The sequence below is a fragment of the Corvus hawaiiensis genome, chromosome 11, assembly GCF_020740725.1.
Source record: "Corvus hawaiiensis isolate bCorHaw1 chromosome 11, bCorHaw1.pri.cur, whole genome shotgun sequence".
Lineage (NCBI taxonomy): Eukaryota > Metazoa > Chordata > Aves > Passeriformes > Corvidae > Corvus > Corvus hawaiiensis.
In genome coordinates, this window is record NC_063223.1 from 23,637,108 (window position 1) to 23,651,312 (window position 14,205).

A 14,205-nucleotide genomic window follows, 5' to 3' on the forward strand; every position below is an offset into this window, starting at 1 on the left:
TTGGAGCCAGGTAGGCAGTTTACCTCTCTCTCCAGCACATGTTTCAGTATAGATAATGCCTGGTTGTGCCAGGTTGTTTCTCAAATCACTAGCCACATGAAAAAGTGCTATCAATTATGTTTGCATATGTCTGCAGATCTTTTCTTTAACTGGGCCATTGGCCTTCCCAGTAACACATAGGTGCTTCTCACAGCAAGTCTGTAATGAATTGGGTTTGAAGAGAATGGCTCTAGACACCCTTGAGGTTCTAAATCAAGCTGTATCTCTAAACCTGAGCAGATACACAGAGAGATAGAAGAAATACTTTTTTAATCTTACTCTCCTTTTGCTAATTCAGTTGTGTTACAGAAAAGTCTGTGCAAAAGTCTACAATTGTATTCTAGAATCATACTTCGAAAGACTAACCCTCTAACCCTCAAAAGACTATCTTCAAATGTACTGTTTATAGACCTGGTTTACCTTTACTAAGAAGCCTTTTGTTTCCTTTGAGTAATTTTCTGAAGGCATGTTGCACCATACTTTTGATTTTTGGCTTCTAACTTGAGCTGGAAACTGAGAGCAGCTTTCTTGTTTCAGTGCATACCCAGGCTCCTTGGCACAGCAGAAATATCAGGGCACCTGATGGCCTCAGCACAAAAGCTGCTTTTTGTACTGCCTACCTGCAGACCCCCGAGGCGATGGCACGACAGGTCCTGCTGCAGGGAAAGCCTTGCACACCATGGCACAGCTCCACACCAGATCTGCTGCCAGGCCCAGAGATGTGGAAAACTCTCCCCTGGCACAGAGGCAGCAGCTTCCCCCACAGCCTTCCCAAAAGGGCAGAAATCCTGGGCCTCAGCTCTCACTCAGTATTACCTACAGACACAGTCTTATGACTTTCTTTGTTTGCAGCTGCTTAACCAGGGTTTAGCTCATGATTTAACAGGGCCCCTTACTTTGATTACTCGAGAATTTTAAGTGTTTTGTTAAAACCTTTGTGAAAAAAGTAAGTTAAACACACCAGCCATTTTCAAATCCTCTCTAAGAATCAAAGCAGGTTAAAGAACTGCAACGTGCAGTTGGTTAATTTGTGCCGCTTTGGCTCCATAGGGCTGTGTTCTTTTCAAGCCTTGTGTAACTGTCCTTAATTATACTTTCAATTAATTTCCTGAATGGACAATAATGCTGTCTACAACGAGGCATGCCACTTAAAAGCAAAGCAAATAATTTCTTGGGATCATTACTACAACATGGTAACATAAACATGTATTTTGTGCCCTGAGCAGCATCAGAACAAACTGACTCAGACCACTGACCAAAGATGCCCTTTCCTACTGCTTTTGACAGATATAATAAAAAAAAAAAAAAAAAAAAAAAAAAAAAAGAAAGGGGAAAAAAAAGGAGAAAATATATTGTGGTATAGATAGTCAGATAAACTGACAGGCAAGCTTTGTATACTTTGTATATACTTACTGGATTAAATTTCCTTTAATAAACTGGAGCTGTTTCAATAATGTTGTTTCAAAGCTGTTTCAAACCTAGGTGCTGGTTTCCAATATTTCATCCCATATAATAGTGCAATTCCATTTTGCATTGTTTTCTCTATGACTTGGATGAACACCATCTGGCAGCAGGTGTCGGGAGGATTTACATTGTGAACTCACCTTCAGAGTTTGCCCTAAGGTTACCAAAAAAATTTTAAGTTCCTGGAAAGCCACACTGATCCTACATCTCAGTGAAACCGGAATAAATATCTAATTTCTTTTCGTAATGGCCCTGCTGTTCTGCAAGAACAGAACACGAGGGATCTCTTTACATGCTAGCTCACACACATACCTCCTATTTTATCCGATTATATAGATGCTTTTAAGACTCCACCAAAATTAATAAAGATGCACTTGACTATATCTAGTCTGAAAAACAGTTAAGAACAGTTAAAAAAATTAGTGTTTTTTGGAACTAGGATGTAAAATTCATCTTGGTGTCTAAATTGTGTGGTCTTTGAAACTACCAATGGATCTGACATAAAGGTCTCAAAGCTGAAGCTTTCTGGACTCTGAATTATGATTTTTTTAAAATATATTAAGACAAAAATTATTTGGAACGTCAGAAACTGGCATCCCTCAAATTGGGACAATTGGAAACCTTAGTTTTCCTGCAATATTTTCAGTCAGATGGTTTGGAAAACAGCCCCAATTTTAAGCTTTTCATCCTCATGCTAGGTGTGGGAGAAATGTGTGTTTAGGAGGTAAGTAACCGACCAGTAGCAATTAAGTACATCAGAGCAGTTTTATTTCTCACATTTTGCATTTCTCCTGACAGCAGTTCTTTAAGGAGGTCTATGCTCAAGATATTCATGTCTCACTTCCCATACAGGCAGCACCATTGCAGAAGCATCTGCCAAGGAAATCTGCAATGTTACTTACCAAGAAGGAGATTAACCATAATTGTTGACAATAATTTCTTTCAATATTTACACCGTACCATAAACCAAGGCTTTAGAACACAGTGACTGGGGCATGGTGCAGCCAGGTTAAGGAGTCCACATAGAGATTTCTTTTTCATCTTCCTCATTCATCTTCATATGCCACCAATACAGAAAAAATGCAGCGTTTCTAAGCTAGGCTGAGATTTTGTGTTTTCCTTTCTTAAAAATGTGAAGGTGTTAATTTCTGTCTTGCTCATTTTATTTTTTAACCTTTTCAAAATTGCTGTTCTGTATTTTGAGTCTATAGTTGCAATCCTTTTATAAAGATCCTGAGACTGCCCAGTGTTGTGGTGTAAGTATCCATTACTCTTAAACACTACCATTAGTTTCTCTTCTGAAATAAAAAACAAGTGCCTAGAGATGCAGCACACAACATCATCCAAACCACAGCTGCCCTGGCCTCAGCATTAGGATGTTTCCTGTCTCTGTCATTGATTACCTCTGGTTTGTATATTAATCCTGCAGAAAAGCAATGGCAGAGAGAAAGATAAATTCATATCTCAATCTGCCTGCCTACTTAGGAAGTCAGAAAAATGGTTTGGTGGTGCTCAAGAAGGAAATCCTCAAAAGGGACTAATGACTTCCCCTTGAATTATAACCCTTTTACAATCCATCACACTGATTTAGGGCCTCACAGCTCACCCTCCTGGCAGCCACTGCACTGCAGTGATTCACTACAGTCCTACAGCAGAGACATAGCCCAAAAGATTAAATTCTGCCTGCATCCCTGCCTTGAGCCCAGGCCCCCCTGGGCCTGCAGAGGCCAGCAGTGAATGCAGGTGTGCAGATGCAGACACCTGGAGCCTGCTCCAAGCACGGGACGTGGCCTGTGTTTAGTCACTGCAAGCTCCCTTAGGAACCAGATCCAGGACAGAACTCACATTTAGCAGTGCTTCATCCTGAAGCAGCTGATCCCAAAGCAAATCAGGGGATTCTGTGGTTGCACCTAGTTGTTCTATCACAATGGGATTGGACACAGGCCAGCACTGCTAGATTTCCCTGTGGGGCTCACTCTCATTAGCATGCCTGGCTTGCCAATGTTTTGAGACAACTTTGAGCAACTTTTCCTCCTTCTATCCTCAGACATTTAAGTCACTCAGCTTCAATGAAGATCCACAGCACAGAATGACCTTCCCCCTCCAGCAGAGATGGGTGAAATTCTTTTCTGAGATGAAGGAGGAACTGTGTTTCACCTAATGAAGTGCAGCAGTGTAGCTGTCAGAGCACTCAGGTGACTCCTTTCCCAACAGGATGGTCCAGACCTGTGCCCCAGATACCATAACCATGGCTTTATCACTGTCAGAGTCGGGGTGCTCAGCCTCTCACACTGGAGTCACGTCGCTACCCCTGAAAATATTTACTGGATCAGCAAAAGAGTGATTTTGGATTGGCTTTCCCTGTGCTCCCCAAAGCACCCACTGAGCACCCCCATGCTGGGCTGAGACCTTAAACTTCTTGCACTTCTGGGCATAACTGCAAATTTTTATCTCTAACTACCAATTTACCTCCTCTAAGGCCTATGTTTTAAAGTAAAGTTGCATCTTCACCCTGTAGACTAGAGGGACCTCAGCGTTATCAAAACAATCTGGACATTCCTGGGGTGGGGGGGAACAGCTCCATCCTCAGACCCTCAGGGAGGTGAATCAGCCAGGGTTCAGCTTCCAGGCAGATTCAGCAGTCAGATACTCAAAGAAAGCATTTCTTTAGGTAGAAGCACAACTATTGATTCTAATCTCCAATTAGACAGGGGTTTTAAAAATCCCATTTGCAGATCTAAACCCCATTTATCTATGGGTAATTTCCTCCACACCTCAATATTTCAGTAACGCTGGACTGATGTTCAACTCCTTCACATGAGTAATGGGAGCATTAAACAGAGATGTTGGCAGCACAGTTTGGCAATGGCAGAAACTGTCACAGCAAAGTTAAAAAAGTAAAATATGCATCTTAATAGGGCAGCTATCCTAAACTTACATTTCATGTAAGTTTCTACAAAGCTTCTATGAAAGCAGATAGGAATTACTTATAACAAATACCCTGTAAATACAAAGATGTTTTTATATCCATGGGCTATATAACTGACATTATGATATTCTTGATATCTTTTGTATTTATTTTATGTCCTATTAATTCCATGATCACTATACTCTAAGCCAAAGAAAATTATTCACAACTCGTGCAACCATCAAGATTTAACAAAAACACAAAAGTCACTCAGCAAATAAAGTAGAAAAGCCAACAACATGAAATAATTGCAAGTATAAGCATCTAGTGAAGTGAAAACACGGCAACAGTGCTAATAAACGGGTTATGTTGGGATTATTTTTACACACTGTATCAAGTATTTGGTGAAAAAAAGGAAGACAAAGCCAGATGGCGCTGCTTTCGTTAGGCAGCAGGTCTTGAAATAAAAGCCCTTATGTATATACACGTTTTTGGAGATAGGAACCAGAAAAGAGAAATATTTGCAATGTGTTTCTGATAGTCTGCAAGTAAAACACCAGAAAATTTGTATTTTTACAGACAGCCCTCAGCATAACTGCAGAGGGGAATGCAGACCACAGGCAGAATTAATGTCTACAGGTTCTGCTGAGGCCACTCAGCACTACCAGGTGAAACAGATTTTAAAATTTCCTTATGTATCATATTTAATGGTTTTAGTCCAGTCTAGTCTATAGACAGTGTTCACCACATCCCAAAGCTGTCAAATTCTTTTAATGTCAGCTTTAAAAGCAATGCCAAGGACTCCAGCAATGCCAACTGTCCTTCTCTGGTTCAACCTCAAGCTGCTGGGCAAACTGTGAGTGGTGCTGCAGGAAATTCAAGCAAATTAATTTTAATAGTGATTTCCAGCCTTGAAATTCCATCTGGGATTGAATTTCCTCTTGCTATTTTAAACTGTGTCAGCAATAAACAGCATCTGTGTTTGCTACCTAGCTGGTCTATCACAATGGGATTTGAAGTAGATACCATTTTAAATGATCCAGACCTAAAGATTTCATGTGGTTTCCTCAAAAAATCAAACAAACAAACTGTCAAATTTCTGGCTTTTCAAAAAGCTCCTGTCTATGAACCTGGCAAAAGAAAGCATGAAAGGGATGTAAATTTGTATCTGTAAATTCATATATTGGAACATTACCATGACAAAGAAACTACCAAAAAACGCTTAAAGGCCAATGAGTATGAGCCAGCCCTAAGTCACCTGGTCTGACCTCACAGCTAATCCTACTTGAGCAAAATGTTAGGCTAGCTGACCTCCTGATGTTTCTTTCAACCTAGATTACCCAGAGAATCTAGGGACAACTTCAGAAATTCTGGAAAAAACAGCCTTAACTAGGAATTCTTTCTAGAGAACAAAACCAGCCCCACTGCTTGCACACTCAAGACGTGAACTCCTGTGTTACACACATCAGTCACACCCATAAGCCTATTTTGCAGTATTTATGGACAATGCACATGAACTTATCCCATTGCACACAGTGGAACCTGAACTCAGTCTCGAGAGAGCACAAAAATCCCAGAAGGGATCAGGCCCTACAGTCCTGCACACAGACACAATCCTACTGCTACACAGCAGCTCTAAAGCCTTGACTGATGCTCCAAAACTGGGATAGCTGGCAAGATCACCGGTTTCTTCTTTTTTTTCTTTTTTTTAAGGATAGTAATATTAATAAAAGACACGAGGAACGGGCGGGCTGCACCTCAGCAATGAAGGCTGCTTTCTTCATGCCTCTAGCCCATTGCAGGGCAGGTGCTTGGGGGTCTTGGGATCCTCAGCACTGCTGTTACCTGTGGAGATGGTGCTCTACCTTGCGGGGAAATTGTCTCTTTTTCTTCCTTCCTCTCTCCCTCCTCTCCCCATACACCTTGGAAGCTGGGAACTACTCCTAAAAGCATGAGTCTGATACAAAAGAACCCTTTGAACAGCTCATTTATTTCCTTTTTTCCTTTCCTCTTTTTTTTTTTTAAATTCATTTCAACAACATACATTGTTCTATGAATTACATTTGTGAGTAATTCCATATACAGAGGCCTTTTCACTTAACTGGATTACTCCTTTCATTGAATCAGCCTTTGCCAACAGTAGCTCTAGGGCCTGATTCTTCTCTTATTTACCTGGTTGCTGACAAGCTATGTAGGGACAAACAACTCAGATTCACACCTGTACCGACACCTGGCATTTTAAACAGGTGCATTCTTTACTCTGGTTTACAGATAACCTCCTTCCACTCCCTCTTCTAGAGCACTGCTCTACCTCTGCACATACCTGAAAAGTACATTAGGTTTGATTTTTCTTTGAATTCCTTGTTTTGGAATATATTACTGCAAATGGGTCATCTCTGACCTACCACTGCCTACACATTTGATGAAAAAAGTTTAAATTCACCTTTCAAAAGTAAACATTAAATTCCAGAGTTTGTGCACAGAGGTATTTAAGTCGATCTCCATCTATTTGATAAAATAAAATCTATAAAAATAATTTAATGATAGCAAGGAAGTTCTGTTGGCTAGAATGAAGCAATAAGAACACAGTTTGGGAATGGAAATGCAACTGATTCCTGATCTCATTCATTACCCAGATGAAGATTCAGCCCTCTGAAGTGAATTACCAGTATATCCTCTAAAACACACCACCACCTCCTAAACCCCTGTGTTATTTGTGTATTTTGTAACACACAGCTAAGTTACGCAGCTTCAGGCACAAGCAAATGTGATTTTCTTAGCAAGACACTTTACCAGCTAAGAGAAATCATTAACACTCATCACAGTTTTATAAAAGATAATGCTCAAGCTCAGCAGAACTTTTAGACCAGCCTCACCATGCCAAATTTGCAACTTTATATGCCATTTCATTTCAGCTCTACAATTTCCACAACAAATTTTGCATAAAAATCACATCCTCTAATTGTACAAGCGTGTAAATATACACACATATATATATGCTGTGGTTAAAAAAGGTGCAATGATTCTATTAGGACTTTCAAAAGGAGAAATTAATATATAGAAATAGACTAAGGTAAGCAATTTCAGCCAGAAAGTGTAAAAGTTATGAAGTCTTTAAGACAGAGGATAAAAATAGGAGCTTTATTTCCTCCAATTGAGTCTCTTCTATCCAAACTCTTGACATTTCTTTCCTATTTGAGGTACAAGGCTGTACCTAGTTTCTCAGATAGAACTGTGTGGTAACACTCCCTGAAGCGTGAATCCTGTTCCCTCGCAGGAAAGGTGCAGCAGTGTAAGCACACCCCAAAGTAGGCATTCCAGGAGGGAGTTAATAGAAAGCTTAAGCCAAGACTGCCAGATCTCCTCAGGAAGTGTGCTCCAGAATTAGAGAACAGTAGGACCACCTCACAACCTGGCAGGCTGTCATCATCGTCTAAAAAAATACATAAAAAACAGATCATCAGACTCTCCAGGGAGGAATGCCAATAATTTGTGTAAAGGGCCAGGCTGGGGGACCCCACAGCTGTCTCTGAACACTTGTAGTCAGACAACACGCTGCCATGCCATGCCAGGCCCAGGCAGAATTCTCTGGTTTCCAAATGACTTGTGGCCATGCTGCAAATCCATACTTCACATTCAGATGAGATACCCAGGAGCACTCCCAGCCACCTCCCTCCCAGAGGAGCCCAAGGCCATTGGGTCCCTCTTCTCCCTAAAATCAGCCCTGCCAGGCACAGCCTTGCTAACATCTGCACTGCAGGCACGTCGGCTGCTCACCAAACAGCACTGAGCACTGCAGACTACAGAACAGCTGCTTGTACAAGGCAGAATAGAGCAGCTGAGAGGCTGAGCTGAGTGTACGACTGGCGTGCTGTGAACACAGCACACTGTACAGCAATGTGTGAGTGCATGGAGGGCAGCAAGCCCAGGGGAAGTGAGTGCTACAGCACAGAGAAGTCCTTTATGTAATGGGTAGTGCTTGCTCTTTAAAGAGAAAATTAACTGCCTTACACTTCTAAATGCATCAAAAATTAATCCAGAAGAGTACTGTTAAATTGTATATTCTGGGTCAGATCATTCTCATTAACTCCAGACGTCCCCCATTTTAATGCTAAACCACTTGCGTAGATGTTTCTGCTTATTTCTAGGTAGGAGCTTGCTCATTTCCTTCTGGCACAAGTCCAGCACTGCTTGAAACCTCCTCTTTCTCAAAAAGTCTGTTCCAAACGTGTGTGCCAAGCAAGGCAGCACACCTTAAGCAAAAAAATGTATTTAATCACTGGCTTCAAGATTTTAAATCCAAAATGGACAAATGTGATTGCTGAAACTGATCTTCCTAATACCAGAGGCCAGAAATTTCCATATGTGCTTCATGCATTAAGCCCACAACCAGTTGCTTGTGAGCAGGCAAAATCAGAGTCACAGAATCATGGAATGTTTTGGGTTGTAAGTAACCACAAAGATCATCTTGTCGCAACCCTCCTGCCATGGACAGGGAACCTTCCACTAATGTCTTTCCAGAATGTCTGGAAAATGTTCCAAAATGTCTTTCCAGATCCTGCTGATTAGAAGGGAAGGGCACTATCCCTTGCCTTGATCATTGACTTTTCATTAAACTCATAGTAAATAAAAACATTCAGGTCACTTTCAGAACTCTGATGGTGACATAACCATTGATTCCTGGGGCTGTCAGGTGGCCCTACAGTTCAGGTGATTCCGGAGCAACTCCAGCAATGCAGGTAGGTTATTATACAGGGGATTCAAACACCCTCCTTACCCTGTGTTATGCAGTGTAATCACTCACTACATGAGTTCTGAAGTAGCAGAGAATTAGATACCTGCCTGCAGTACAGAAAACTGCTTGCCATATTGATATTATATACCCACAAATGTAACCCTCTCTTCCCCAGACACTTGTCACAGCACCTAAAAATATCCCAATGACCTGCTTCTCTGATTGCGTGCCCACAGCAGATCACTGATTCACAGAAGAAGTTGAAAAAGACCTTTAAGATCATCAAGTCCAATCATCAATCCAGCATCACCACTATTTCCACCAATAAACCATGTGTGCCATATATACACTTTTTTTAAACACTTCCAGGGATGGTGACTCCACCACTACTCTGGGCAGCCCATTCCAATGCTTGACCACCCTTTCTGTGAAGAATTTTTCCCCTAATATCCAATCTGAGTCTTCCCTGGCACAACTTGAGGTCATTTCCTCTTGTCCTGTCACTTACTACCTGGGAGAAGAGACGGACACCCACATCACTATAATCTCCTTTCAGGTGGTTGTAGAGAGCTGTAAGGTTTCCCCTGAGCTTCCTTTTTTCCAGATTAACACAGATGTGCTGCTACAATTAATTCTCAACCCAAAACTTTACTTTGACAAAGTTCAGCTTATCTAAAAGCCCTTCAGTGTGCATGCCCAACCAACTCCTCCTTCCACAACCCTCTCCAATATTAGTGATGGCTGCAGTCATAACCCAAAACAGTTTTGAATCCTTCTTCCTCTTTCTCTCCAACGCAGAGCCGAGTCCTGATAGCCTATTTAAACTTTTTTGCAGTGGGTATGTGCTTGATTGCCACAATCAGACCAGACCTTCCAGCCTTACTTTCCTTTATCACTCCGGACTAAGTTGCAGTTTGTGGGAAGTGAGTAATTTTGTAAGATAAATATTATGGCACTACAGAACTAATAGTGTCACAGATTTACTAAAGATCCAGGGTATGCAACAGGTCTAAATTATGCATCATGACCCCTGGACACAAAATGAACTGCAGGAGATAAGCTTGCAGCATTGCTTACACCGCTGGGTATGTCCAACCAAGGGAAGTAATTCCATACTGGCACCATTCATTATAGAAAATAGCACCATTTTCATGCCCATTATGAAGCTATTTGAAACAGCTGGGAAGAAGCAGACAGAAGCACATGAAGCAAAGACTGATTTTAGAGGGATGAATGGAAGATGCAGGGAATTCTGCAGTTCCACTGCCAGCCTTGGTGTTTGTCGGGCCTTTCTCCTTTGCTTTATCTCCAAATTAATGCTTTGATTTTTTTTTTACCCATCCAATTTTTGTTTAAAAAGGGAAAGTCTTGTCCTTAGGTGAACATCTCTGCTGCATCCCTCCATTCACAGAGAGCATCATGGAAATGCCTTTTTGTCTATCTTCTCCCAACTCCCAAGCAGTTCACATAATCACAAGGAGGAAGCATCAGACAGGAAATTATGACAAGACAAAACAAACAAACAAACAAAAACAATTAAGTAAATAATTCAGGTGAAATGTAAAGAGAGAAGTCAGTTTCCTTCCTAGAGACCTACAAGTAGTCATGAACTAACGAGATATCAGACAGCAACACCTAGCTACTTTTTATTAATGTTATTTTCATTAAAATCAGTCAAGCATTTAGAAAAGAGCTGCCTAAATTAAGCATTTATATTAACATTATTTTTAAAACACCACTAATTTCTGCAGGATGTAGTGCAAGGCTTACAGGAATAACAGGAAACTAAAAAAGGAAGAAAGAGCACCAAATAATGTGCTTTCACTCCAAGTAGTTTTAAAGATATGATGCACTTTCACCTCTTCCCAGAATAAACAATCAAATTGCACATATCTTGCAGTAAGATAAAAAGGGATTTTGGTTTGCCTTTTTTTTTTTTTTTTTAGCATAGCTCCCAGGGCAAGGAACTAAAATTTCATAACTGTAAATTTAGATGCCAGGAAAAAAAAAAAAAAGCAGGATGTGATGAGGAAGGTAGGAGGAGATTACAAAAGGTGCTGCAGTAGTATCTGATGCAAAGTACCAGTCTGGGAATTTTAACCTCTATATCCATATTAAACACCTCAAGCAGCCTCATTTTTCATCATCAGCACCCTCCTTCTTAGTTCCCTTTCTTCTATGTTTTTGAATGACTGATCCATTTCCCCACAGGAAGATTGTACCAATCTCTTTACTTAAACTTGTGCTGTAGTTCAGAAGTACCAGTTTGGATCACAGCGTGCTGTTATGGTGACCACAAATGCCAGGGAGTACCATATACTTTTTATTTTGGGTTTCCTCAGATTGTCTCTTTGGCCACATATATAGTATTCAGGCAGAGAAAATGAATCCCTAGCAAAATAAAATGCAAATCCCTCCCCAAAACCAAGTCAGAGCAAAAAACTCTTGACATTTTTGTGAAATGCGAAGTGCTGTCCTTTCTAGTTGAGTTTCAGCAGTGTTGTAGGACCATTCTGTGCCACAAAAAACCCCACAAAATGGTTAATAATTACTAACAGCTTGAGAGTCTAATAGAGACTGGAAATTCCTTTCATAGCTAAAATGCAAAGATGCAGAGTAGTGGGGTTTTTTTGTTTTCAATACTCCCACCCAAATTTCAAGGGCTGTTCTGACAGTGGTCCCAAGGATTGTCTTTGCACCCTCCAACATTTGGTCTGCAAAACACTCACAGACTGCCTGCCTCAGACTCCTGTGACAACACTTGCAGGTTCTCTCTGTGTCATTGACAGGCAAACAAGACCTACCTACCACAGAGTGTTGCTTCATTCCACGGCTGAAGACTGATCACATCACCAGTCTGCCTCTCTCTTACCACAGCTGGAGTCTGAGCCTACTTCCCTGTAGGGAGCACAGGGTCTTTTTCATAAGCAGCAAAAGGTTGTTTTTTTCAGATTCAACCCACAGAACTAACTCAAAGGCTGGATAACAGGAAATTTTATTGTTAAAAAAATTATACTGGACTGACAAATACAAAGTTTCAACAGAGAACTGACTGTTTCAGACCATATGCCTCACAAACACAAATTCAGCTGTTTCCCAGTTCCACTGAAATTACACCCATTTCCCACAGGATTAACAACAGATCCTACTCTCAGGTCTCCTTGGCATGTGACTGTGCAGCACAAAGCAAGCCACCACACAGGAGGAATCACTCAGCACTATCATTGTCATGTACAAAGAGCAGATCTCTCGTTTCTAGGACTAAGGGCAGCATAATTTCACTAGAGCACATCAAACCTTTACAACTGCCAGACAAGGTTCTCAAAATGCATTTGCAAGGGAGTACAGAAGATGAAAAAGGAGTCTTTAGAAATACAACAGTATCTCTGGAAGTGTCACTGGATGCTTGCAACCGGAGAGGGTTCTGACCAGGTTGTCTTGGGATCCAAATGCACCAACAATTATGGTCCATGCATATTTAATAACTTTTGAATGAACAGGTAATATATCTGATAAAGGCTGGCCTAGCTGAGCGTATTACTGAAGTTTAGCTACCACAAACCCCCAAATTTAGGAAAGCAATGTCCTTTTTTAAGCCTTGGACTTGTTAAGAACTGACAACAGTGTGGTTTATATACATACACATATACCTTTGCTGTAGTAAAACATTGTTTCTTCCATTTTCTATGGGCTATAACAACAAACTTTATTTCTCTCTCTAAATTAGTGTTTCCTAGCCCACTGCATGAAACAGGCAGCCAAGGAAGCAAGATAGATGAGGATTTCCTGTGAAGTCTAATTAAATAAATGCTCACTGTGTCGTTTGTGAAGGCAGTAACTTGCGAGTGTACATTGTGTCAAAGGAGTTTTGTGTGATGAACATTAATGATCAGTTCAGCACAGCGTGGAGAACAGTGAAATGAAATCTTCAACAACCTTTAGCATGAAAAACAGAAGCCCAACATGTGCTTAATTTGTACTTTGCCACATCTGGTTGTCCATTTGCTTTCGTGTGGACTCCAAAAACGGACTCAGTCACCAATTAAGTCTGCTTTAACAAAAAATCACTGTGAACTCCCAAACAGAACTCAGCAGTTTAAAGTCAGAGAAGTCAGTGCAGCTTAAAGTTGAGGTGAATATGAATTTCCATCACACCCCACTGGAGAAACTCCACAGCACTAAACAGTCAGAGACACATAAAATTTTAAGGTGGTTGCCACAATTCCCCTCTCCTACCTGCTCAGGAGTTATTGCATGTGAGAGAGGTGGGCTCAACTGCTGCATGGGTAAAGCTGCAGGGATATGGCATACAGGGGAGATTTTTACTTGGTGTGTCACAGTCCTTAAACTTCAGCCTGCATTTGCAAGTTTATAGTATCTTTTTAAAAATTCAAATTATGTTTATATATATTTACATTCTGTATGATTGTTTACATTCTATATGTTTACTTGCATTCTGTAAATAGAATATCCTTTAATTCTCTTTAGAGGACGAGAAAAACAAGTCCTAACATAGCGGATTTTGAAGGAGTTCACTTGGGGAAGACACATTTGGACTCTTCACATAGAAAGTGGCTCGTTTAACAACTACTCAGGAACACTTTCAGCGCAGATGAGCAGATCAGGCTTTAAAAGAGATCACATGTGGTCATATAAAACCCAATTACTTACATTTATTTTTTACATTTCTGCTCTTGCTGGCAGCTGTTTCTATGCATCTGAGCGTTCCTCTGATGTCCCATTACCATCACACCTGTATGTTGATCGGTTTTGTACGTGCTCTTGGCCACAGCACAGATGGGAAAGTAAGCATAGGGAGACAAAAATATATAGGATAATGAGGGGAAAAAAAAAAAGAATAACGATACTGAAACCCTAAAAACACTGATCAAAGAGCTCTTAAAAATCAAACTCTAGCCTTCCACTTTGTCAAGACAGATTTCTGAAATGAGCCATTTGCATCCATTACCAATTCCCTACATACAGAATAACACGCAATGTGATTCTTGGCCAGCACTGGAAATTGGGGCTCAACCCCGGCTGCTTGGGCTTCGCCCCC

The 14,205-nt window shown here is 40.8% G+C and overlaps 1 long non-coding RNA gene across 2 annotated transcripts in view; it reads right to left on the minus strand.

Annotated features, from left to right (window-relative positions):
- Positions 1 to 14,205, minus strand: part of LOC125331690 — a 38,219-nt gene that overhangs the window by 23,119 nt on the left and 895 nt on the right. For both annotated transcript variants that reach the window (XR_007206161.1, XR_007206160.1), the window contains exon 2: positions 13,818 to 13,927. This is a non-coding gene — a long non-coding RNA (uncharacterized LOC125331690). The remainder of the gene's footprint in view (positions 1 to 13,817; positions 13,928 to 14,205) is intronic.